Genomic DNA, 27,268 nt, shown 5'->3' on the forward strand with positions numbered 1-27,268 from the left:
CAAGTACTTCAGCTAGCCATGGTTCTTTGACTGTTGGGGTGACCCAGACCTTCATTCCTGAAGTTTGCAAGCCATTGATAGTCTTGCCTGGATTGGATTGTTGCTTTTCCATTTATCTTAATCCCAGGGCATGGTAGTACCAAAAGACAATCTAGAGAATCTCGTTTTCCAGGAAAACTCTTTTTTAGCTCCATTGTGTAGTTGCGGTCCTATTTCCCATTAATAGTCAGGGTCAATCACCCCAGCCAGTAAAGTAATCCCCTTCTTAGATTGTTGATCCAGGGACATGAGAGGTCCAAAATGACCAGGTGGTAGTCTTAGATTCTAGGTCCATGGAATCATTGATTTTTCTCCTGGTAGAAGCACTCCCCTTTCTGGAACTAAAACCTGTAGACCAGCAGAGCTCAAGGTTGAAGGGACAGGAAGCAAAAATTCCTAGTGGATTGCTAAAGGTAATAGTGAGTGGTACCACTCCCATTCCCACCCCTTGGTTCCCAGACCCATGGATAATGGCTATGGAAGAAACAGCACCATACAGTGGACACTGATTCAGAGTATATACAACCTCCTGGAGAACGTTACCCCAGCCCTGCAAAGTATTGCCACCTAGTTGGCACCATAGTTGAGTTTTCAAAAAGCCATTCCATTGTTCTACAATCCAGCTGCCTCTGGATGATGGGGAACATGATAAGACCAGAGAATTCCATGAGCATGTGCCCATTCCTGCTCTTCATTTGCCATGAAATGGGTTCCTTGATCAGAAGCAATGCTATGTTGAATACCATGATGGTAGATAAGGTATTCTGTTAAGTCCATAGATGGTAGTTTTGGCAGAAGTATTATGTGCAAGGAAAGCAAACCCATATCCGGAGTACGTGTCTATTCCAGTTAGAACAAATCGCTGTCCCTTCCATGAAGGGAGTGGTCCAGTGTACTCAACCTGCCAACATGTAGTTGGCCGATCACCTTGGGGAATGGTGCCATATTGGGGGCTGAATGAAGCACTCAGGATTGGGGCATTCAACAGTGGCTGTAGTCAGCTCAGCCTTGGTGTGTGGAAGTCCATATTGCTGAGCCCATGCATAACCTCCATCCCTACCACCGTGACCATTTTGTTCATCAGCCCTTAGGCAATGACAAGAGTTGCTGGGGAAAGAGGCTGACTGGTATCCACAGAACCGGTCATCTTATCCACTTCATTATTAAAACCTTCCTCTGATGAAGTCACCCTCCGGTGTGCATTCTCATGGGACATGGATATCTTCATCTTTTTAACCCACTCAGAAAGGTCTATCTACATATCTCTTCCCCAAACCTCTTTGTCACCAATTTCCAATCATGCTCTTTCCAAGTCACTGACCATCCAGCCAAACCATTAGCAACAGCCCATGAGTCAGTGTACAAATGAACCTCTGGCCAGTTCTCCTTCCAAGCAAAATGAACAACGAAGTGCACTGCTCAAAATTCTGCCCACCTGGAGGATTTCACCTCATCAGTGTCCTCCAGGAACATCCCAGAAAGGGGTTGTAGTTCTGTAGCTGTGCTCTTTCAGGTGGTACCTGCATATTGTGCAGAACCATCTGTAAACCAGGCTCGAGTTTTCTTTTCCTTAGTGAATTCACTGTAATGAACTCTACAGGAGGCCATCGCTCTGAACTGGGAAAGAGAAGGTAATGTGGCAGGAGTACAGACCATGGGCATTTGCACCACTTCCTCATGTAACTTACTTGTGCCTTCAGGACCTGATCTGGCCCTTTCTGTAATATACCATTTCAATTTTATGATGGAACGCTGCTGCATATGCCCAACTTTATGTCTTGGTAAGTCAGACAACACCCAGCTCATGATAGGCATCTCAAGTCTCATGGTAACTTGGTGGCCCATGTAACATTCAGTCTCTAAAAGGCCCAATAGCAGGCCGAAAGCTATTTCTCAAAAGGAAAGTAGTTCTCTTCAGCAGATGATAACTTTGGAGCTTTGCTCCAAAATCCTAATGGTCTGCATTGTGATTCTCTTATAGGGGCCTGCCAGAGGCTCCACACAGCATCTCTATTTGCTACTGACACTTCTAGCACCATTGGATCTCCTGGATCATACAGTTCTAGTGACAGAGCAGCTTGTACAGCAGCCTGGACCTGTCACAGAGCCTCTTCTTTTTTCAGGTCCCCACTCAAAATTAACTGCTTTTCTGGTCACTCAATAAATGGTCCAGAGTAGCACACCCAAATGGGGAATATGTTGCCCCAAAATCCAAAGAGACCTTCTCTCTTTCAGTCAACATGACATGCAAGCTCACTGCCATCCCCTTCTCTGTATGTGGGACATGACTCCCAGGGGTGTAAACCGCTCTGGCAACATGGAACAGAAATCCTAGAATGAGCTGGGGCTCAGCATCAAGGGACTGAGAAACCCTTCTTGACCAAAAGGGGGAAGAGAGAAATGAAAAAATAAAGTTGTCAGTGGCTGAGTGATTTCAAACAAAGTCAAGAGGTTTTCCTGGAGGTTATCCTTACGCATTATCCAGATATCCCCTTTTTAATTTATGTTACAGTGACTAGAGTGAAGTGCCTGAAACTTTAGAGCTGTGTTCTAATAGCCATGTTTCTTGAAGATGGTTGTATAATGATACAGCTTTTGCAATGTGACTGTGTGATTGTAAAAACCTTGTCTCTGATGCTCCTTTTATCTACCTTAGCAGCAGATGAGTAAAACATATGGAATAAAATAAATAATAGGGGGAACAAATGTTAAAATAAATTTAGATTGAAATGCTAGTGATCAGTGAAAGGGAGGGATGAGGGGTAAGGTGTGTATGATTTTTTTCTGTTGTCTTTTTATTTCTTTTTCTGAATTGATGCAAATGTTCTAAGAAATGATCATGATGATGAATATGCAACTATGTGATGATATTGTGAATTACTGGTTATATATGTGGAACAGAATGATCAGAAGTTAAGAATGTTTGCGCTGGTCTGTTGTTATTTTTTTTTTAATTACAAAAAAAAAAAGCCACACACACACACACACACAAAATCCATTGCCACACATATTCCCCTGATTTGTGTCTGTGTAAACTAGAAAACTCATGTAGTTCTTTTGGAGTATAGCATACCTCATTATGGGTGACACTTTGTACCTCACCTTTTGGGGTTTGTTGGGACTTTAATCTAGTTATAGATCTGAAAGAAATGAAGGGTGGTAGGGGTGGGTCATGTAAAGAATTAGAAGTATCTTCCAAGCCAGTTTCTTCAGGCATTCATTTGCAGTTTCACCTGGTGAAACAGGATTAATCACTCTAGGGTTAATACCTTTAGTTGGAAGCTGGGTGGCCAACTCCTCAGGGTAGGCTGGAGGTGGGGCGGCTGTGTCGTCAGAGCAGGCTATTAAAAGGTTATATAGAAAAGACTCAGTACGACCTAGAGTTTCAACCTCTCCACCACCATCATTATCAATCCATGTATCGCCATCCCATTTTTTCTGGGCCCCACTCCTTTCCAATCAACATCCTCACTTTAAGGGCACATACCATACAAGATTGAGATTTCAGTTTATGTAGTAAAGTTGATACTGTAACAATAAGATTCTGAGTCTGATTTTTGGGAGTCTCAAGTCTACGGCTACAGGAAATAGAATTTCCTTTCAGGGCTCTCATAGAAACGTTTACATCTGTCATACAACCCAAAAGCTTCTCATTTGAATCCTTCAGCTCATCCCTCTCCCTCATCAATGTATACAGTGTATCTAACAACCAACCAACATTTCTTTACCTCCTATTTCCACAAAACTCTGTAAAGGTGTCAAAAACATTATTCCCCAGAGGCTGGCTTCGCACAAACAAAGCATTAGAAGAATCCAATGGTGATATTTTGACAATATCTTTTGCCAGCTCACCCCAGGGATTGGCAGTGTCATTCTGATTATGGGAATCAGAGTCCTTAGGGCCTTTGAGTCCAGAGTAGAAAACCAATCGTAAAACCCCATTTTTAAGATTCTGTTTCTTAAGAACCATTCCTGGTACGAATCTGTATAAGCTAGGGTTCTCTAGAGAAACAGAATCAGCAGGAAATATCCACAGATATAAAATTCATAAAAGTGTCTCGCATAACCATGGGAATGTAGAGACCAAGGTCTGTAGGGTAGACTGCAAGCTGGTAACTCTTGTGAAGGTCTTCAATGAACTCTCAGGAGAGGCTGGCTGGGCAACTGTGGGAATATAAGGGTCCAAGCGCTGTAGGGCAGGCTGCAAACTGGCAACTCCAATGTAATTCCTCAATAAACACTCAGGAGAGGCTGGCTGGACAACCATGGGAATGGAAGAGTCCAAAATCCATAGAGCAGGCTGTGAAGCTGGCTACTCAGATGAAGGGTCTGGACGAACTCCACAGGAGAGCTCTCCAGCTAAAGCTGGAAGAATGTCTCTTCTGCATCTTCCTTAAAAGGCATCTGGTGATTAGATTAAGCATCACTCATTGCAGAAGACACCCCCCTTAGCTGATTACAAGCACAATCAACTATGGATGCAGCTGATGTAATCATTTTAAGTCCATGAAATGTCCTCATAGCAACAGATAGGCCAGTGCTTGCCCGACCAGATGACCTGGCACCACCGCCTGGCCAAGTAGACACATGAACCTGACCATGACAATAGGTTTTAAAGTCAGGAATATTAATCCTCCCACTTTGTTCTTCTTTTTTAGGATGTTTTTAGTTATTCGGGGTCTCATTCCCTTCCAGATGAATTTGGTAATAAGATTTTCCAAGTCTTCAAAGTAGGTTGTTGGAATTTTGATTGGTCCTGTGTTGAATATGTAGATAAATTTAGGTAGAATTGACATATTAACTATATTTAGCCTTCCTATCCATGAGCAGGGAATGTCTTTCCACCTATTTAGATCTTTCGTTTCTTTTAGCAATGTTCTGTAGTTTTCTGTGTACAAGTTCTTTATATCCCTAGTTAAGTTCATTTCTCAGTACTTGATTCTTTTAGCTCCTATTTTGAATGGGATTTTTTCCTTACCTGACTCCTCAGTTAGGTCATTGCTTGTGTATTTAAACGTTACTGATTTTTGCACATTGGTTTTGTATCCTGCCTTGGTGAATTTATTTGCTCAAGTACCTTTGCTGTAGATTTCTTAGGATCTTTGAAGTATAGTTTCATGTCATCTACAAATAATGAAACTTTTACTTATTTTTCCTTTCCAATTTGGATGCCTTTTATTTCTTCGTCCTGCCTGATTGCTCTAGCTATAACTTCTAGCATGATGTTGAATAATAGTGGTGACAGCGGGCATCCTTGTCTCGTTCCTGATCTTAGGAGGATAGCTTTCAGTTTCTCTTCATTGAGTACAGTGCTGGCTATCGGTTTTCATATATTGCCTTTATCATATTGAAGTAGTTACTTTGATTCCTGTCTTTTGGAGTGTTTTTAACAGAAAAGGATGCTGAATTTGGTCATATGCTTTTTTAGCATCAATCTAGATGATCATGTGATTTTTCCCTTTTGGTTTGTTAATGTACTGTTACATTACTTGATTTTCTTGTGTTGATTTACTAATTTTGTTGAGAATTTTTGCATCTATGTTCATTAGGGAGATTGGCCTGTAGCTTTCCTTTCTTACAGCATCCTTACCTGATTTTGGTATTAAAATGATACTAGCGTCATAAAATGAGTTAGGTAGAGTTCCTTTTTCCTCAGTTTTTTTGGAAAAGTTTGAGCAGGATTGGTGTTAGTGTTCTTTTTGGAAGGTTTGATAAAATTCCCCTGTGAAGCCATCTGCCCTTGGGCTTTTCTTTGTAGGAAGATTTTTGGTGACTGAATCTCTTTACTTGAGATTGGTGTTTTGAGATCTTCTATTTCTTCCTGAGTCAATGTAGCTTGTTTTTGCGTTTCCAGGAATTTTTCCATTTTATCTAAGTTGTCTAGTTTGTTGACATGTAGTTGTTCCTAGTATCCTCTTATAATTTCTTTTATTTCTTCAGGGTCTGTGGTAATGCACCCCTTCTCATTTCTGATTTTGTTTATTTGCATTCTCTGTGTTTTATTCTTTGTCAGTCTTGCAAGTGGCCCATAATTTTGTTGATTTTCTCAAAGCACCAGCTTTTGGTTTTATTGATACTTTCTATTGTTTTTTATTCTCCCATTCATTTAACTGTGCTTTAATCTTTGTTATTTCTCTTGTATTTGGCTTTGAGGTTAGTTTACTGTTCTTTCTCAAGTTCCTCTGGGTGAGCAGTTAAGTCCTCGGTTTTTGCTCTTCCTTGTTTTTTAATATAGACATTTAGGGCAATTAATTTCACTCTTAGCACAGCCTTTGCTGCATTCCATAAGTTCTGATAAGTTGTATTCTCATTTTCATACATCTACAGATATCTACTGATTTCTCTAACAATTTCCTCTTGTACCCACTGGTTGTTTTAAGATTGCGTTATTTAATCTCCATGTATTTGTGAATGTTCTCATTCTTTGGTGGTTAATGTCTAGCTTCATGCCACTGTGATCAGAGAAAGAGGTTTGAATAATTTCAGTGTTTTTAAATTCATAATGACTTGTTTTGTGCCCTAGCATATGATCTATCCTGGAAATGTTCCATGAGCACTAGAGAAGAATGTGTATACTAGTTTTTTGGGGTGCATAACCTATATATTTCTGTTAGGTCTAATTCATTTATCAAGTTGTTTTACTTCTCTATTTCCTTGTTGATCCTCTATCTGGTTGTTCTATCTGTAGAGGAGAGTTGTGTATTGAAGTCTCCTCCTATTATTGTTGAAACATCTATCACTCCCTTCAGTTTTACCACTGTCTGTCTCATGTACTTTGGAGCTCTTTGAGAGCATATACATTCATGATTGTTACATCTTCTTGGTTGATTGTTCCTTTAATTAATACATAGTGTCCTTTGTCTTATATGATGTCTTTCATTTAAAGTCTATTTTGTTCAATATTAGTATAGGTGCTCCTTTCTTTTGGTTACAACTTGCATGGAAAATCGTTTTCCATCCTTTCACTTTCAATCTATTTGTATCGTTGTGTCTAAGATGAGTCTCTTGTAAGTAGCATATAGCTGGATTTATTTCATAATCCATTCTGCCAATCTGCATCTTTTCATTGGTAAATTTAGTCTATTAACTTTGAAAGTTATTACTGAAAAAGTGTTTCTTGAATCCACCATCTTATATTTTGGATTTTACTTGTCAGATTTATATATTCTTTACCCTCTTTCTCTTTTTATCTTCCATGTTACCCTTACTGGTGCACCTCAATTCTGTGCCGTCCTCCAGACCTCCCTCTCCTGTTTTTTTTTTTCGAGTGGCAGAACTCCCTTTAGTATTTCTTGTATCACATGTCTCTTGTTGACACATTCTTTCAGGATTTGTTTGTTTGTGAAAATTTTAATCTCTCGGTCAGTTTTGAAGGACAGTTTGGCTGGGTACAGAATTCTTGGCTGGAAGTCTTTCTATTTCAGAATCTTAAATATATCATACTGCCTTCTCACCTCCATGGTGCCAGTAGTCTTAACTCAGTCTTATGTGGTTTTCCTTGTATGTAGTGGATTATTTTGTTCTTGCCACTCAGAATTTTCTGCTTCTGTTCAACATTTGGCAGACTGATTAGTATGTGTCTTAGGGAAAGCCTATTTGAATGTATTCTGTTTGGAGTTCATTGGGATTCTTTTACTTATATGTTTATGTCCTTTATAAGGATTAGGAAGTTTTCCCCCATTATATCTTCAACTATTCTTCCTAGCCCTTTACTCCTCTCTTCTTCTTTTGGGACTCCACTGATTCCTATATTTGTGCACTTTGTTTTGTCTGTCATTCCCTGAGATCCAACTCAAATTTGTCCATTTTTTGCCATTTGCTGTTTTGAGTGTTTGAAATCAGTTATCCTGTCCTCTATATCGCTTATTCTTTCTTCTCTCTCTTCAAATCTGCTGTTGTTTGCCTCTTGTATGTTTTTCTTTTGGTTAGCAGAGTCTTTAACCTCTGATACCTGCGATTTTTCTATTTATTCTTTCGACTTCCTCTTTTATGCTCTTCTACTGTCTTCTTGACCTCCTTTATGTCATTAGCCATCCTACTTATTTGATTAAGTAGTGTTATATGTACATCTTTGATTAGTTTTTCCAGTGTCTGTGTCTCCTCTGGTGTTTCAATTTGGTCTCTAGGCTGGGCTATATCTGTCTACATTCTGATATGCTTAGTGATCTTCTGTTGTTTTTCTTAGCATGTTTTCATCTTGATTGATTGACTTAAGGCTGGATCAACAATGAGCAGCCATCGACCTCTGTGGGATTGAATCACACTGGTCCTTTGTCACTTGACCTAGAGATTCAAGGAGAGGTTGTGGGCTTCCCAGCCATTTTTAGAACCCCCTAATCCCTGTGGCTCAAACCACTCTATTGATTCCTTTGGTCCTGCTAGTTATTACTTTAACTATGCCCATCTTGCCTTTGGGCACCTTACTCTGGAACCTTCAGTCTTCATTACCCTCACTGAAATCAGGAAACCTGTTTCATTGACAGCATCTGCAGCCTTCTGGGGCACTTTTAAAGAAATGTCATTCTTCTCTATGGCTTTTGGGGTAGGGAGGTAGTTCAGAAGTGGATAAGTAGGCTATGTAGGAAATCTCCCTAAGTCTTTCTATTTCTACCTCAGTATTTTAGGTATTCTGGTTTCTAATCTGGGACTATATTATATTATGCAGAAGGTAGAAACTTTGTTACTTTGTTTCAGGGCCTTGTAGAATGCCACTTTACAGACAGACATTTTGACAACTGTGATGAATTGATGAGTTTCCAATTTTATACTGTAAATAATTCCCTTAAATGACATTACAACACCTATAGACAATGACATACACATACACACACACAACTGTATCCAGGAACTACAATTTGCAATCATGTTAGATGTTCATCGCCCCTAATAGCAGCATATATTACTTAGAAACATGACAAATTTTGTTCTGTTTGGAATTAGTGTAAAACTTTAATAATACCTATTACCATTATTTGTAACTGTGGTATTTTTTCTAAAAATCCTTACCATGCAAGTTACCCAAAGTCCAACCCATGAGGAAATCTTCAGCCTCATTATAAACCAAATAAACGTAAATTAGTCTTTTTGAGAAAGTTTTACATGATGAACTATATGTTCAGTGAGTTTACACACATACACACACACTGTTGTATGTGTGTAAACTCACTGAACATATAGTTGACAAAGTTACAGTATAGTGAGCACACTGAAACTTTGTCTTATTTGGTACAGTTCTTTGGAACTCAGTATTCCAGCCCAACATAACCCCCAAGATCAAAGAACACGCCAGGCAGAAAATTACCCATGAGTATTTTAAATAGGGCTATGAATAGGAGAAAAATTCTTCCAATGATGGCCGGTTGGGAAATGGAAGTCAGCACTCGCACAAACAACAAAAAGGAGGAAGGAGTGCCAAGGGGGCAGCTTATAAAGTTTAACTGAATCCTGCAAGATTTGGTTGCAACAGGGTTTCAGCAGACTCTTGTGAGAGTTGATGTGGGGAGGGGAGCTTTGCATTCTTTAATCCTTAAAGTCTGTCCCAGTAGGCCACTGCCTGCATGACTTGCTCTCAAAATGGAGGAGGGGCAAGGGCCCAGAGTTGGGCCCTTACCGTCAGTATAGCAGTATGTAGCTAATGTCATAAGAAATTTCATACCCAGTGTAGTTATTCATGCTTGCAGATTTAGTCCAAGGAAATTATTTAGCAGAAACAAATAACAATAACAAAATGTATGAATAAAGCATTTTTTTTGTAATAGAGCCTCTTCTCCCCAAAAACATTTTATAATTTTAGAGTTTCATAATTTTTGGAATGTCATATGGTAGCATGTGAAAGTACTGATATAATATATGATAAAAGCATAATACAAAATATATGTATGATACATTTGCAGTTATGTTACAAAGATGCTAGTGGTCAAGTATAGGAAGTTACAGAAAGAAAACTGTAAACTAAGATTATGTATATCTTTATATATTCTTTGTAAGAAATACACCTTTTCTGTTTCTGTCGCTAGGCAATACTTCTCTTTAAAACATACCCAGAGAATTGGTGTATTCCTGCAGAAACTGACTAGTGATAACATCTTAATATTTTATCTTGTCAGGTTAAAATTTATCCACTACTTTCTTAGCGCTTCTAGAGATCCTTTAGTGTGACTTTGGCCTATTCCTTCTGTGCAGGGGTTTAGAGACTGTGCTTTTTCATTAATGAAGGTCTTGTGATTAATGCCTAAACTATTCTGCTATTCTATACATCGATCCCTAAATTGATTGGTCTGCTCTTGGTTATCGTTAAATCATTTTTTTCCTGTCCCCAAAAACACAGTTTTGAAGATTAATAGTAAATATGACTTTTTGTAAGCCAGCTCTGTGCACACATTACCCCCTTTCTAAGGAAGATTATGTCCGTCTTTAAAGCAAAACATGAAGGAGTTCTTCCTATGATTTAGTCCAGGCCTCAGCTGTTATCTCCTACAATGGGTTTTGCTAGAGGCTGGAGTTTCCCGGCAGCCGGATGGCCTGGAGGTGGAATGCAGGGCTGACGTCAGGAGCTCCTGGGAGTGTTTTGCATGCCTCTTCCTGGCAGTGGTCAGGTGGCTTCCAGCAAGAATGAAGGACAACAGCTTCCAAAGAAGAAAAAAAGAGAGGAGGAAAAGAACAGTTTATAATCAAAGTGTTGTGGGGGAAGCACTTTTATTCTGAGCCAAAACTGAAATTAGAACCAGATGTCTTGCCTTCTGATGCTGCACGAATGTTAAGTACATTTATTAATGACCATTATATCTGAGGTATTTGGTTTTTTACTGAACTTAAAACTTGAAACTCTATAAAAGTTTATGAAATTAAAAAAGTCTCGTAATTGAGATTTTAATTATGAAAGCAGCTTTCTGAATGTAAAGCTAGAAAAGACACATTGAAGATCAGATGTTATGGTTAATGTATGGATTGTTTTCAGGTCTCTTAATAAAAAAAAATTACTTCCAAAGCAAAATATCCATGCTCTTTATTAATGTATTCTGTGCTGATCAAATTCAAGTCATTAATTGAGAGGAGAGGTAAACTGTTTTAGCATCTGTTACATAAGGTTTTTTTCCTCACAATATTCACATCTCCTTTATTATTTCAGTATATTACATTAGTGCCCAAATCAGATATTCAAAGCAAAAGTTAACCGAGTCTTAATATATTAAGCATAGGTTTTGCCGAAGTCAGACAACTGTGTAGGACAGGGAAATGGGCAGTAATTGAGTTAAATTTTAAACTTAATTTGTGTTTTTCTTGCCTTTCAGTCATTTAAGTACCTTTGTTCAAATTTACTATACTGGTTTAGTAAATTGCCATTTACGTGTCTATGTGTCCATTTTCAGTATATTTTCACTTTTTTTTTTGTAATGAGTTATGTTAACAACAATTTTAGAGCTGAGGTGAAATCTGAATTTTTCCTGTTATACATTGAAATGGAAAGTTGGCTTCCTATTGTAGGTCATGTTGCTGGTAAGGAATTTCCAGAAATTTGGAGAAGTGCTGACTCACAGTATACAGTGAACTGATCCAGCCACAGTAGGGCTTGGAGGGGCTTTTTGAGCTCTTGGCTGAAGCAAGCTAAAATGTGGCTGTAATGTTCTATTTTATTTTTAGATATGGGGGTGGAGGTAGAAGAGAAACTGTTGCTTGGGATGAGATCCTTTCCAGTAGCTTTAAAATGACTAAAGTTCTAGGGTTAGATATTCATGTGATTCTGTTTTTCTACAGTCTATTATTAGAATCTGGAGAGCAGGTTGTTTTTGCTGTAGTCACCCTACTGTTCTCTTTTGCCTCTTACCCGCAGGTGAACCACGTGACTCCCCAGGCAGGGGATTGGCTAAGTATGTGCTCTGTGAGAGGACAGTAATGTTGGTTCTTTACGTTTAGGGGACGAAGAAATTCATGACATTGCACTTTTATATCAGTGATTACAAGTGCCTGAATCAAATAACAGTGTACTAGAAACGTTAAATTAGCTGGCAAGAGTTAAGAGAAGAACTACGGTTTGTTCTTCCTGCCTAGCCAGGTTTGTGCCTAGCTTTGTGCTAGATATCTTATGTTTGTTAAATCATAAAACTGAAGTTAAGATTTCTTTTTCACTCACGTGGTATGGAATGACTGATAGGTTTTGTGGCAGGGAATGGGAGATACTTTCTATAACAAACACTCACCTTTCAAAATATGTCTCTGGCCTCATAAAGTTAAAATATCCCCAAATGTATTTCATTATTTCCACAAATACTGAAAATGTGCATTGTGGCAGGCCCAGCACTCAAAGCTGAGCACGCAAAGAAGAGAAGAGGAGATGTGCTCTTTGTTCTCTGTTTGAGGAGGAAACTGCTGGGAAGATCTGGATAGGGGACATGTATATGTGTGGTATTGCTTTATGATTTCTACGGTAGAAATCTCAGAGTGAGTCATAAAGGAAGGGTATCATATCTAAGCTTAGTATTGTAGTGGTTTCTTTGATGTGATTCTTAGAATTGCTGGTTGAAAGTAATTTAAGTAGTGATAGTAGGAGAGATACAAAAGAAAAAAGAAAAGAAAACAAAATCTGATAGGGAAAATGAGAAAAATATAAGTATTTATGATGAGAAATTCAGATTTCTTAAAAGGAAAAATTAAATGATGATAAAAGTAGTACAATATTACAAATGTAATTAATACCACAGAATTATATACTTGAAGGTGGTTAAAATAGTAAATTTTAAGTTGTGTTTAGTTACTACAATATCAAATAATTAAAATAAACAAATATAGGTGTTATAGTGCAAATTATATTCATATATACTTTGAGCACAATCATTCAAGACAGCTTGCCAGGCTTTACTAGCCTTTTATGACGTTCTGGCTCTGCTTTTCAGTGAAGGAAGCCATCATACCCTTCCTTCCTGAAGTCCACCTTTCTGGATAAAGTCCTAAAGAATTTGAATGGTTTTTTGTTAACAAGTAATCACAGGACCCTATTCTTAAAATATTTTCTGTTTCCTTTGAAAATTGACAAGAGGCAAAATGTATCTCCTTTTGATTACAGGTCATGTGCGCCTATGAGTTAGAGTCTTAACCTTCTAATTTGAAACCCAGTATCCATAAACTATCATTTTAGTTTGCTCTTTAATAAAAGTACATCAGGCCCACCAGCTTCTTCATTTGCTAAAAGATGAAAAATAAATGTTACCTGTTTTGCAGGGTACTTATGAGAAATTATTAACGGGATCAAATTCATATTATATTTTTAAAAGTTCTCTGCCATCTTAAGGGTGTGTTCTCTTAAATACTTAACAACAATGAACCTTGTCAACATGTTCCCCCTTATTTTGCATGAAAACCAAATGAGTATAAATGGTTTGTGGGCACCAGCTTTGATTCTCATTTGTCCAAGGAAGATTGAAAAGTGATGAGGGGTCATTGAGGGTCTGTCACACTGTCCCCAAAGGACCCCTTGGAATCTTTGGGAAAGTAATCTATGAGTCTTGGGGCCAGAATAGTCATATACTTGGTTCTTGTGCTTCATAATACCTCATTATATTTATTGGCTTTTTTGTCAGTTGTTCCCAGTTTCTCTCTTAAATGCTAGATTGTCTTAGCTCTTTTTCTATACCTAGCTCATAGCACATAGATATTCAGTGTTTGTTGACTGGATAAATGAGGTTGTTCTACTTTGAGGCAGAAATGCATTCTTTTCTCTGTAAGTTCTTTGTGTATATATACAGATCATCATACACTTTTAAATCCTGAAATACTCTCAATAAAATATTAGTTACTCTTACCTGCAAAATAAAAGCATGCGGCAGAGATACCGAGCATTCTTTGTCAGCCCTCTATACCTTTGTAGTTGCCCTCCCCGTGGTCTGTCCTGAGCATCTCTCTCCTCACTGAGGGCAAGAAAGAAGGATCACAAGTTTCTACCCTTTAGCTGACCCTTCTAATATCCTTTTCCTATATTCATATCAAATATCAATATATAAATCTCAAAAATCTCATTAGGTATCCAAAGTGTTGATGTTTACTTACAAAGATTTTAGTTTTCTCAGAAAAAAAGCAAGTTTTTAATCTAATATTATAAAATGTAGGCATTAACTATTTGGAAAAGTAAAGGTTATATTAATATTGGGCATAGAGGACATCTTGAAATCATGGAATCAATGACATGTTTGTCTGTTATCTCCACTGGTAATTTCATTCTTTCATTATTTATGTTTAACTATTTAATCCATCTGAAATGTATCTTGGTGTATTAATATGAAGTAGGCATCAGTTTTCATTTTTGCAAATAATTTTGTCAGCATCACATCCTGAATAATTTTCCCTTACTGATTTTATTTATTTATTTTTAATATTTAATTAAGATTATCTTCATGCACCATACAGTCCATCCAAAGTATACAATCAATGGCTCACAGTATCATCACATAGTTTTGTATCCATCACCATGATCATTTTTAGAACATTTGAATACTCCAGAAAAAGAAATAAGAAGAAAAAGGAAAAACTCCATACATCCAAACCCCTCATTCCTCCCTTTCATTGACCACTAGTATTGCACTCTACCCAAATTTTTTTTAGCTTATATCCCCCTCCTATTATTTATTTTTTTGTCCTTATTTTTTTACTCATCTGCCCATACCCTGGATAAAGGGAACATCAGCCACAAGGTTTTTATAATCACATGGTCACACTGTAAAAACTATATACATTATTGATTTTAAATGTTTCTTTTATAACATACTGTTTTCCTATGCATTGTACACTCTATTCTCACCTTTCTAGTCTATTTCATTGTGTTGTCTATTCTTTTTCATTCAAATTTTTTACTTTTATTAATACACATTCTGTAGTTTAGATTTTTTACTTTAAATTCTCATCGTTGTTAAATATAAGAAGTATTATAAGTAACTGTAGACTTTTAGGTGAGCATTCACAAATATTATCTAGATTAACAAATACATTGATAGCAATTCGTGGCTATATGTGATTTGCATAACAGCTGGACAATTTTACTAATTCTGGTTTTACTACCTAGTTTTATCTAAACATGCTAGACATTGCAGGCTTTCCAAAAGTTCAAATGGGGTCTTTTGATGTCTCAACATCACTGAATTAGGTAACTTCTAATAAATCATAAAACTTACTGCTCTCTTCTTGATGGCTAGGACATTCTCTTGGTATTAACTATTTTACTTTGGGTTTCACCTAGTCATCTTTATTAGAAGATGACAAATGTTTAAAATTTTCCTTTTGAGATAGTGTTTTAATTATGATTTAAGAGGTTTTTCTCTTTGTTCATTCAAGTGACCTTTATGGTTAGTCTGTGCTGTGCCCTAAGGCTGTGCTGGAAGCAGTGGTGAGAGGAGATGCCAGCGCCCAAGGATGCTCAGAGTGGGCACCCAGGGAGCCGAGGCCAAATGCATTCCATTATTTTACTCAATATTTTATGCTGCTTTTGAAGTTTTACCTTAGCCAAGTGAAGGAATGTGAGTACTTGGTGAAACACTGATAATGGCAAACTAAGTTTGAGGTGGTGGTAAGAAGAGGCACCAGTTTCCTTCTCTGGGACCTCCAGTGGGGTATGTACATTCCCAAGGGTGACTTAGAAAGGTATAGAGAGTAAGTAGAAAACCTATATCTAGGCGTCTGTTTATTTTTAAAAGAAATAAGTAAATTAGGCTATGATGTTTCTGTAACTACAACAGCCCTAATAAAGAAAAGAAAAGTAAAGTAGGCTTCACTTGTATATGATCAAAAGTATATTTATAGGGCGGGCCACAGTGGCTCAGCAGGTAGAGTTCTTGCCTGCTGTGCTGGAAACCTGGGTTCGATTCCTGGTGCCTGCCCATGCAAAAAAAAAAAGAGTATATTTATAAATTACCTTATCTAGTTTCAATTATATTTGCCTCTACAAAATACCAAAATAGTTTTAAAAGATTCCTGCAAAGAACTATACACTGACAGTGATTCTAATAATGAAAGTACAAGTGATCAAGAAAACAACAGACTTGACTTTTCTCTGTCTTGCTATGAGTTATTTATAATCCACATAACTAATCTAAAAAACATCTTTTGCTCATATGTGATAAGAAGATGACAAAAAGCTTAGATTATGAATATAGATTCATATCCATTATTTATAAAAAATAAGACTCGTCCTAAATTTGTGCCTTGATTGTTGTATACACGTACTTTTTAATAAGAATGCCTATGTTGAGGGGGCTTGTTCTTTACATTTTTTTCCTAATAAGATCAGTTTAAAAGACAACCAGCTAGTCGATAAGCACATTGTTTTAGTTCACTAGCTGCCAGAATGCAATATACCAGAACCAGAACAGCTTTTACAAAAGGAGAATTATTAAGTTGCAAGTTTACAGTTCAAAAGCCGTGCAAATGTCCAAGTTAAGGCAAACCTATAAAAATGTCCAAATTAAAGCATCCAGGGAAAGGTACCTTTGTTCAAGAATGCCGATGATGTTCAGAGTTTATCTCTCAGCTGGAAAGGTACATAGCAATGTCTGCTAGCTTTCATTCCAGGCTTCTTCAGTGGCTTCCCTAGGGGCATTTTCTTTATGCATCTTCAGGGGTCTCTGGGTGTGTAGGCTCTGTTGACTCGGGTGACTCTAAAGCTTTTTCCAAAATGGTTCCCCCTTAAAAAGCTCCAGGAAGAACCCCACCTGAATGGGTGGAGACCCATCTCTGTGGATACCATCTAATCAGAAGTTACCACCCAGAATTGGATGGGTCATATCTCCGTGGAAACAATTAAAAAAATCCCACCCAGCAATATTGAATGAGGATTAAAGGACATGGCTTTTCTGGGGTGCACGACAGCCTCCAACTGGCATACACAGTGTGACAGATTTTTAAAGTCTACCTCTTATCTTATGTATAAGACTCTTAAAACAATCAATGTAGCACAAATTCATCCTGAATCCTAGATTTGGAGGAGAGGGTTTTAGTTACTAAAGATTTTATAATCTGAACTTTACTAGAGTTGCACTGGACTTTGTATCTAGGGTATCTGTCATGTGATTCTCAGTTTTTCTGAGAAATTCTAAAATCAAAATTTTAAAATGTTATACTTTTGTAACATTGTGAGATAAAATGTTTTTTGAAAGTTATATACACATTCCTATATTGAATTACTTACTTGTTAATGGTCACCTAGCTTGTTATCAATTCAGCAGATGTCAACCCCATGAATGGCTTGGACCTTGTCTTGTCCATCTTTTTACTTTCTGTTGAAATCAGTACAGTATCTTACACAGTTTGAGTGTTTGATAAGAATTGAATAAATTGAATAAAATAAATTATTGAATTTGATGCTGGCATCAGACAAACTACAAGAAATCCAGCTGGAGAGTGTTTTGTTCATTTAAAAATTTAACCTTGAAAATCTTTATACCCTGGATTTTCTGATCCCCACCTCTCCTAGTCTAACTTAGTCTAGCAACCCAAAAAAATGTTCCAGAGATAGCTTGCAAATTCTGAACATGTTCCTTTAGAAAGATGCTGGGATACTCTGGTTTCTCTTCAGATCGTATAAATCTTTCCCCTTTTACTAAAGATTTCCTGTGGAGAGAAACAATTATGAGTTCTTAACCTGTTTTTTGAGGGTCTGCTTTCGTGGGGCTTAATAAAATATTTCAAAGGGAAAAGAAGAGACATTGGATATTTAATGCTTAGTGTATGCTTCATTTTAATCCTTAACACAAGCATGAGGGAGACATTATCATTATAAATTTTCAGAGGGAGAAACTGAGTTCAAACAGATTAAATAATTTGTACCCTAATTATTAAATAAATGTACACTAATAGTGGATCATAAAGCTGTGTGATACAGGGATTGTCTGACCCCAGAATGGTGTCTGGTTAACTGACTTCAGAAAAGAAGCCCTATCCTTGGTTTAGACACCTTTAGTCAGTGCACATGATACCTAGGAGTGTCAAATTTTCTTGAGTCTCTTGTAGTCTGTAGGTGGAATATGGTATATCCACTAATGTGAGTCGGATATGCCACTGACTCAGAAAATTTACAGAGACTGACTCATCAGTGTCAGAAAGTTCAAAGAGCTCCCTAGGACATGGCTACCAAGCTGTAACCAAGGGCTTACAGCTTTACTTATTGCATTAGTTTGATACAGCTCCTTTTTCAGTGTAGATGCAGTCTCGCTGTGAAGATAGATGAAAAAGCTCCTCTTCTTTAGAGGGGAATGCATGTGTAGCCTTTCAAAATGAGTGATTCTTAGAGCAGAGTCTCAAATCACAGGCACCTTGGAAAAGATCCTCTTAGGCATTGGAAGCCTAACTAGTTTCCTAAAAGAATGGCTTCAAGGAAAAGTTGAGAATAACCTCATTCAATTCTACTTTAGAGATTTAATTCAATTTTAAGAGCCAGTAATTAAAAACAGAAATTCCTGTCTTTGATTTTATGGAATATGTATGTCTGTAAGTGATGAAAATCCATAATATACAAGGAAGATAGAAACAATACCTAGGCATTTTTTTGTGTTGTTGTTCTACTAAAACAGAGATCCATTCTGCATTTGGAAGTATCCCAGTTAGTTTTTCCAGATGGAAATCTAATCTAATCAATAAGAAAGGGGAGTACTTTGTGTCATGTAGGATGTTCGACTCTTCGAAATGTCTGAGTGGAAGAAAAATTTGTAATGGTCAAGGAATCTTCCATTCCTGCCGTTCTTTGTTTTAGTTTAAGGGTGTGCCTTATCACTCCGGTTTCTGCAGCATCCCTAATACATGACTGTATTTACCCATATGTTTTTTCCCTTGCATGGTCAGTTTCCCCAAATTTGTGGAGAAAATAAATTTCGAAATTCATATAATTTCCCCAGTTAGTTGTCAACAGCAGGAAAGGCTGCTAAAGACTTGTCAGAGCCAGCGTGGGTACACAAATGGCTATGAGCCTAAAAGAGAGAAGATTTCATCCAGGGCATCAGAGATTCACAGGGAAAGTGCCCACTGCACTTGGCTACTGGAGTGTACCTAAGACGAAACACTCCTACCAACCCCCAACATTTTCTAGAATTGGGTAGCATGCAAATGTGTTCATATCAAAATCATAAAATATCTCTGTGCTGTATGCACAATATTCTTTTGCTTTCCTCTCTTTAAAAAGGCAATTAAAAGTTGAAAGAATTTGTTAAATTTAAAAGCTTTTTTTAAAAGATCCTTTAAATAACACTTTCTAAAAGTGTTTTGTTTACTGGGTACTGGTGTTGGATTGATTTTTTTTCTCTGGGTGGTAGTATTTTGTCTCTGAGAAACTTTTATATTATGTGTTATTTGTGAACTCTACAATAACCTGTTAATATTTCTGCCACATACAAAAACAACATTTTGAAATAAATAAAGATTTTGAGGGGGCAGACAAGATGTCACAGTGAGATGGTTCAGGCTCTACCCACCCACAAAAGTTTTGAACAGCTAGCAAGAACTGGCAGAAACATTTTTCTCAAACTCATGAAAAGTTAAAGGACTACAGTATTATGGCAATCACTGAATCAAAAAGAAGGCCTCTTAAAAGTGGTAGGATCTTCAGCACCCTGGCTGTCCGTTCCTCCAGCCCTCACTGTTTCCATCTGTGGATCACTGGTCCCAGTTCCAAAGGAGCAAAGTAAGCCTCGTGAACATACTAGGAGCATGTATGTCTGGCTTAGTCTGTTTCATGATAGCTGAGGGACTCAACATCCAAGAACATATCCTGCATGCAGAAGGTAGTTCAAGGAGTTCTCCTACAGAGCACTGAGTGATAGCAGTACAATCATGCTGTCTGGGTCAAGGGATTCCTGGCTCTAGAACATACAGTGCAGTGACCTGGAACATGAGGAGTATTTGCTAGGGAAGGAGGGAAAACTGGAACCAGGTAAACCATGAAATATTTAGGGCCACAAGGCAAGACACACACACAGAAAAGACCATGGAGGCCCCTATACTTTGGCATGAAGCTGTCTCTAAATGCATTGTATGAATAAGCCAGGAAGGAGAACACTGGCACCGATCAATCTACAAAGACTGAGAAAGATGTTCTCTTTCTTACCTTTGGTTAGTTCTTTTTTTTGGGCAGGCACCAGGAATCGAACCCAGGTCTCCAGCATGGCAGGCAAGAACTCTGCCTGCTGAGCCACTGTGGCCCACCCCTTTGGTTAGTTCTTGGAACTGAAGGAAAGTTTTGTCATAACACTAGCAGGATAAAACCTTAAGGACCAGACCTCCGAGTCTAAATTCCAGAGATAATACATTTAAAATATCAAAAAGTCCAGGTTTCAACAAAAGACTACAAAACATACAAAGAAACAGGAAATCAATGGCCCAGACAAAGGAGAAGTCAAAGCTTTTGAAACCATCAATGAGGAAGGCCAGACCTGGGACATAGCAAAGACTTTATAGTTTGAAAAGTCAATTTACTTGCAATATAATGTCAAACTAGAGAAAGTAAAGTTTAACAAAAGCAAATTATTTTTTAAAAATTGAAGCGCCTTTTCTCCCCTCCTGTTTTAGTTTCTAGGCTGCTCAAAGTTGATACCATAAAGTGGGCTGGCTTTAAACAATGGGAATTTATTAGCTTACAATTTGAGGCCATGAGACTGTCCACATCAAGATATCATCAAGGTGATGCTTCCTTCCCAAAAACCAGCTGCTGGCGATCTTTGGCTTCTCTGCCACATGTTTTTCTGGGATACATACAGCTTCAAACCACCACACTCTACCTTTTGAATGCCCAAAAGACATGTTCTTTTTATATGTAAAATATATTGATTTCATCAAAATATCCCCAAAGCCTTAAGTCATTTCAGTAATAATAATAAGTACAAACTCTCATCAAAATCAGCCACAAATCTAGTCTGTTCAGGGGCACAATTCCCCTCTGTCTGTGGACCTGTGAAACCTAGAGAACAAGTTATCTGCTTCTGATATACAATGGAAGGGCAATCAAAGAATGTCCATTCCCATAGGGAAATATTTCCATTCCCATAGGGAAAAATTGCAAAGAAAATGGGTCATGGGTCCCAAACAGTTATGAAACCATGCAGAACATACTCCATTACATCTTAAGGACTGAGAGTCATCTCAGTCAGCTGTGGAACAATATTTTGTCCTCTGGGACTGATGAAGTGGCAGCCCCAGCCCTCTCAAGTGCTTGTGCATGGCCATGCTTTCTCTGAACACTAGGTGAAGGTTTTACCCTCTTCAAGTGTCAGGATGACAACCAGGCTGTAGGCTCTAACATCATCAAACATTGGGCTGGCAGCTATTGCAGGGAATCCTGCAGTCTCCCAGATATCTGAGGAATCTGGTGTGGTAACACTTGTCCTGAGCAATGAAGCAGAAGGCCCACGCTCTCCGAGTGCCAGGGCAGACCCACCCTTTCTACACACATTGGTGGGTCCACTCTCTTGCCCCGAGAAATTGTCTCCAGTCCAGACCTCAGCCACCATGTTCCTGTCCTTCTGTTTTTTCCTTCAGTCACTCCTTTTTCTGTCCATTTTGGTCCAGCTGGCAGTGGTTCTGTTCATACACATCTTCAAAACAACTTGTTAGCTTCACGTATAGTACACAGGGGTCCAAACCAATGGATAAAAAGAACTTACCACAGATCCTTCCTGGATAATTGCATTTCCAATCCTGCTTACACTAAAATGGCTGACTGAAAGCATTTTCAGTTAGATGCTATTCTCTGGAGACTTGCTTTTTGAAATCTCAGAATTTTCCAAGCCATCAATTTCTGATTTCTTTTTACCCAGGAGTTCAGTTCTCAGCTTATCCCTTTCCTCTTGTATTTTACTATAAGTTGTGAGGAGAAACCGGGCTTCACTTACCACATTTAGCTTGGAAATCTCTTCAGCTAATTATCCAGGCTCATCACTTTCAAGTTCTGCATTCTATCTGACATCAGAATTCCATTTTGCCATGTTCTCTGCCACCATAAAACAGGGATCACCTTTCTTCCAGTTTCCAGTGACACATTCATCATGACCAGACAAAGACTTTTTAAATATGGTCCTAAATATCCTCAAAGAGCTAAAAGAAAACATGGACAAAGACCTAAAGGAATATTTAACCCCTCTAGCCTCCTATATTCTGGAGCAGCTAGAAAGAAAAATATGAGAGGATCATATGGTAGCCTGTTACAAACTCTGGGATCTGTCCTTTAACTGCTTTTTGAAGAGTGCTTTGAAAACTATTGCTTTTTTATTTCTTTGCTTTGTATATATGTTATATTATACAATAAGAAAAGTTTAAAGGAAAGAACTAAATTAGGAAATCAAGAAAATGATAGGGCAGGCCACGGTGGCTCAACAGGCAAGAACGCTTGCCTGCCATGCCAGAGGACCCGGGTTCGATTTCTGGTGCCTGCCCATGTAAAAAAAAAAGAAAATGATAGATGAACATGAAGAATATCAATGGAGAGATGGAAATTATAAAAAGGAATCAAACAAATGAAATTACTAAATAACAGTAACAATAAAAACAGGAATAGATATTTAAAAATTCCCTAGAAAGGTACATTAGCACATTGAAACTGGCAGAGGTTACTGAACTTGAAGATAAGATAATTGGAATCATGCGGTCTGAGGAGCAGAGAGAAGAAAAAAGAATGAAAAAAAAAAGTGAACAGAGCCTGAGAAATCTGTGGAACACCATCAAGTGTACTAGTATATGCACTGTGAAGGTTTTGAAAGAAGAAAGGGGCAGAGAGTATTCAAAGAAATAATGGCTGAAAACTTCCCAAATGTAACAGAAGACATGAATATACATATCCAGGATATTCAACAAACTCCAAACAGTATGTACCCAGATAGATGCAATGGCCTACCAAAATCAAACTGCTGAATGCAAAAGAGAATTCTGAAGGCTGCGAAAGAGAAGTGACATGTCACGTTCAGTGGAGCCTCAATAAGATTGTTACAGCATCCCATTGGATCCGAAAGAGCATCTAGGGTAATATATAAGATTCCACAAGGGTTCCATGCACTAGTGTAACTTTCCAGAAACCTACAACCTCCAGATGGGCCCCTGGACTAGATAAGTCCTGAAACCTAGAGGGCCAGCCTCTCTAGAATATCACCTAGTTCCATCTCCCTACCCCATATTATTGACAGCCCCTTCCAACCTGAAAAATTTATAAGGGGCATGCCCACATACTCCTAAAGAGTATTTAGGAGTGAGAGAAAGACAAAGAGTGAGAGAAAGACAAAAGGTAATGGTGGAGTTATACAGAGAAGGTAGGGTTTAAGAAGCAAGTATGATTGCTGAATCATTATATTGATATTTCTTTTAGTCTGCAGTATCTTAGAGCAGCTAGAAGTAAAAACCAAAATTGTGGAATTGTAACCCATACCAAACTCTCAGATCTGTTCTAAAACTAATTATTGCAATGAGCTTTGAAATTTATTGTTTTTTATATATATATATGTTATTTCTCACACGAAAAAGAAAGTCGATTGTGATTATTAAAAATATATATTTATTCCTTCTAGCCTCCTATATTCTAGAGCAGCTAGAAAGAAAAATCTGAGAGGATTGTATGGTGGCCCATGACAGACTCTGGGATCTGTCCTGTAACGAGTGCTTTGAAACCTATTCCTGTTTTCTTTCTTTACTTTGTATATATGTTATATTATACAACAAAAAAAAGTATTTAAAAAATTTCCATTGGAGACTATGAAGGGAAGAAGGCAGTGAGATGATGTATTTAATGTCCTGAAAACAAAAAAATTTGCCAACCCAAGAATCCTATATCTGTGAAAATGCTTTCAAAATAATAGAAATTAATTGATTCCCAGATTGATAAAAGCTGGGGAGGGGGTTGTTACCACTAGCCTGGCCACATAAGAGAGGCTAAAGCGAATTCTACAGATGGACGAGACAACAGATTGAAACGACAAGAAAAAATAAAGATCTCTAGTAAGGGTCACAACATGGATAAATATGAATTCCAGTGCTATTGTGCTTTTGGTTTGTAATTCCACTTTTTAATTCCTACAGGATCTGAAAAGCAAATGCATAAAATGGAATGACAAATCTGTGATTTTGGACTCATAATGTATAAACATGTAGTTTGTGGCAACTACTAAAGGTGGAGGGACAGTGAGGTATAGGAATATAGTCTGTGTACACTATTGAAGTTAAATTCCTATCACAAACAAATGAGATTGTTACCGATTTAGGATGTTAGATGTAAGCCCAGTGGTAATTACAAATAAATTATCAGGGAATGTGCAAGCTTGTGGACACTAAAATTAGAGTTTAGTTTACAAGGGTTTGGAGGCCAGGATAATGTATGATAAGTATAGAGCTTCTGTTTGGGAAGATGTACTAGAAGGTGGTAAGGATACTTCAATGTTGTGAATGTGATTAATCCCACTGAATGGTATGCTAGGGAATGGTTGAGATGGGAAAGTTTATGTTGTGTATGTTTCTGCAATAAAAGAACAAAAGAAAGCAATTACAAAAACAGTAACAATTAAATGCAATACATGATCCTGGATGAGCGCTAACAAGAGAGATTCAAAAGGACATTACTGAGTCATGTGAAAACATTGGAATATAGACTGTAGGCTTTATATCAACGTTAAATTTCTTGAACTTGATAACTGTACTTAAGGTATTACATAAATGAATATCATGTTCTTAGTACATGACAGTATCAAGTAGCTGAAAGTAAACCTACACTCAAGTGTGCAGAAAATGAATGGCTGGATAGGGGTAAAGGTAGGTAGATAGATGGAAGAAAGGAAAGAGAAGAGAAAAAGAAGATACAGAAAATGTGGAAAATGTTAAAATTAGTGAATCTGTTTATCTGGTGGAGGGTAGAGAGGCATGTTGCAATTTTCTGTTTTATTATTTTTGTAACTATCCTGTAAGTTTGAAAGTATTCCAAAATAAGAAAATTTTAAAAATTAAACATTTTGAAGGTCTTTTTAAATTTAAATCAAGTTTTACATTTGGGATTTGAATATATTACAACTATTTTGATGTATTTTCACCTAAGTTCCATTTTGTGAGCTTCTTGGTATTTTATTAAAAGCTTGTTTAGTTTTATTTTACCTTAACCAGATTGGCTCTCTGCTTTCAATACTAAAGTACTGTACAGAGGTGCCTGTATAAGAGTTATGGCCACAGATGTCAATTCCATAGCCAAATGTAAATAGTCTGAAACATGGATCAGTGTGGACCTAGAAACAGACTTAGGAGAAAGACACTTTCCTATGTGTTCATGGAGGTTTGACCACTGCATGTGTTTTAGTGGAAAAGACCAACTAAATACAGAGGTTACAGAAGTATAATCTTAACACTTTAGCTTTTTAGAAATCCATTAGTGTAGCTTTCTAATTTAAGTAAATTATCTAGAGCTTAGATCAATGCAGTTTGCAGTCCCAGGGGATGTTGTCCTCTGGTACTCAATGTTGACCTCTTTTCTTGTTGATCAAGCAATACAGTTATATCTGGTCACTGATACATTTACCTTAAGTTGATACTCAGGTGATCTAGAGAACAAAACAAGTGTAGATAGTGCTTATTAAGATGGGTGACAGATGTGGGAAGAGCATTGGGAGAATCAAATGGTTATCAATATCTTCTAAGACTGTAGCAATTAGTGTTCTAAGGAGAATGGTCCTGGCCCAGGTACTGGTTACGTGAATTCAAGCATCTCCATTACAGTGTTTCTAATATGATGTGAGTAAAATTTAGTATTTTGTTGTGGGCCTTTTGCCAAAGATAGCTTTTATTTCTGAAATACTTCATTAAGGGTGTACAGTCCATACTGTAAGTGAAGGGCAGCACACTCTGTGCTGAATTGGTTTCCGGTGAGTTCTGATCAGAGGCGTTCTTCCCGGACTCGGGTGAACTCAGTTCCAGTGTTTGCTTGTAAAACTGAATCCAGTCATTGTATTTGCAGTCTGGCTTCCTGCCTGCTATGAAAGTAGAGAGCAAACTTGAGCTACTTACTCCTTCTAATTCTATGTCCTCCTTGAAGAGCAGGGAAAGGCAAGGGGAAAACCCAAAGGGTGACTGAGTTCATTTACATACCATGCCAGAGGGCGGCTGCTGGCTGCTTGTCATCACATGATCTTTGCAGAGTCTGATACTCCATTTACTGCAATAGAGACAGCTTTAAAAAAAAAAAAAAAAAGCTAGTCTCTTTTTAGTGGTTCTAACTTTAGCATTACAAACTGAGCACACTTGCCTATTTCTACTTTGTTAACAAACGTAGGTGAGAAAGTTCAAGATGCTTATGTCCCTCCCTCTTTTTAAAATTCTCTGTATAAAGGAAGAACTTCTATAAGGAAGATCCCAGGGCAGGGGTAGTGGCGCTGCTGATGCATCCATTGTGACTGACTGCTGAGGCTGCTGCCTGGGTTTGTGGGAAAGATCTGTGGGGTCACCCCTTCTCCTAGGAGCACATGGTGGTATGAGCATGAGCAGGGCAACTGAGGCACTCTCATGGGATACCTGACACAATAGGAAGAGAATGTGGCTTTAAGCAGGGATCATTTATTCTTTAGATTTGAAGAAATCCCAAATGAAACAAAGGCACTTGTGTTCCCAAGGAGCAATATACTGGAGTCAGTCCCCTCAACTAAATTGAGCCTCTGAGCCCCTTTGCAGAAGGGGCAGAAAGGAAGCATGGCCTTTGCTGAGGCTGTTTGAGGAAGAGGGTCTGCTTCCTGAAAACAAGGCCGAGCCTCCACGTGACTGGGATAAGGAATACTGAAATGACAAATAAGGATTAGAGGCTAAATTTTGAGCTTACTACTAGCAAAGGGTCCTGCTACCTTGTCCTTACTTTGCCAGGTACTAGGAACAGAAACAGAAAATTTAAGATTGAGGGTTTTGTTCATAGGCAGCCTAGGATCTTCTTTTGAATAGAAGCCTTAAAAAACCAACAGATTGTCGTAGCAGCAGATCATAAACAAACAAACAAAAAACTTAGGCCCCTGCTTGGCTGTTTTATGAAATCTGTACATTCAGCTGCCTGGTGTTCAGCAGAACCAAACATATAGAAATGAAGAAAATATTGGTGAGATTCCTGAAACAAGTAGTAAAGGCCACAGGAAGAGGAAAATTGAACATCCAGGGTATGCTAACAGGGCAGTATTAGAAGAGCTGAAAGTGAAGTATTTAAAAACGAATTCCCAGAGGTTGCTATGAAGATTAACTAAAACTAAGGCTGAGAGGAAAAATGAAT

At 37.9% G+C, this 27,268-nt stretch overlaps 1 protein-coding gene and 1 non-coding gene across 8 annotated transcripts in view; both read left to right on the forward strand.

Annotated features, from left to right (window-relative positions):
- SPIDR (scaffold protein involved in DNA repair) overlaps positions 1 to 27,268 on the forward strand; it is a 757,458-nt gene that overhangs the window by 498,495 nt on the left and 231,695 nt on the right. The gene's annotated exons all lie outside the window — the stretch shown is intronic.
- LOC143689100 (U5 spliceosomal RNA) lies at positions 17,574 to 17,690 on the forward strand. Its single transcript, XR_013178573.1, has one exon. It is a non-coding gene; the product is annotated as a U5 spliceosomal RNA (small nuclear RNA).

This window comes from Tamandua tetradactyla, chromosome 6 (assembly GCF_023851605.1).
Source record: "Tamandua tetradactyla isolate mTamTet1 chromosome 6, mTamTet1.pri, whole genome shotgun sequence".
Lineage (NCBI taxonomy): Eukaryota > Metazoa > Chordata > Mammalia > Pilosa > Myrmecophagidae > Tamandua > Tamandua tetradactyla.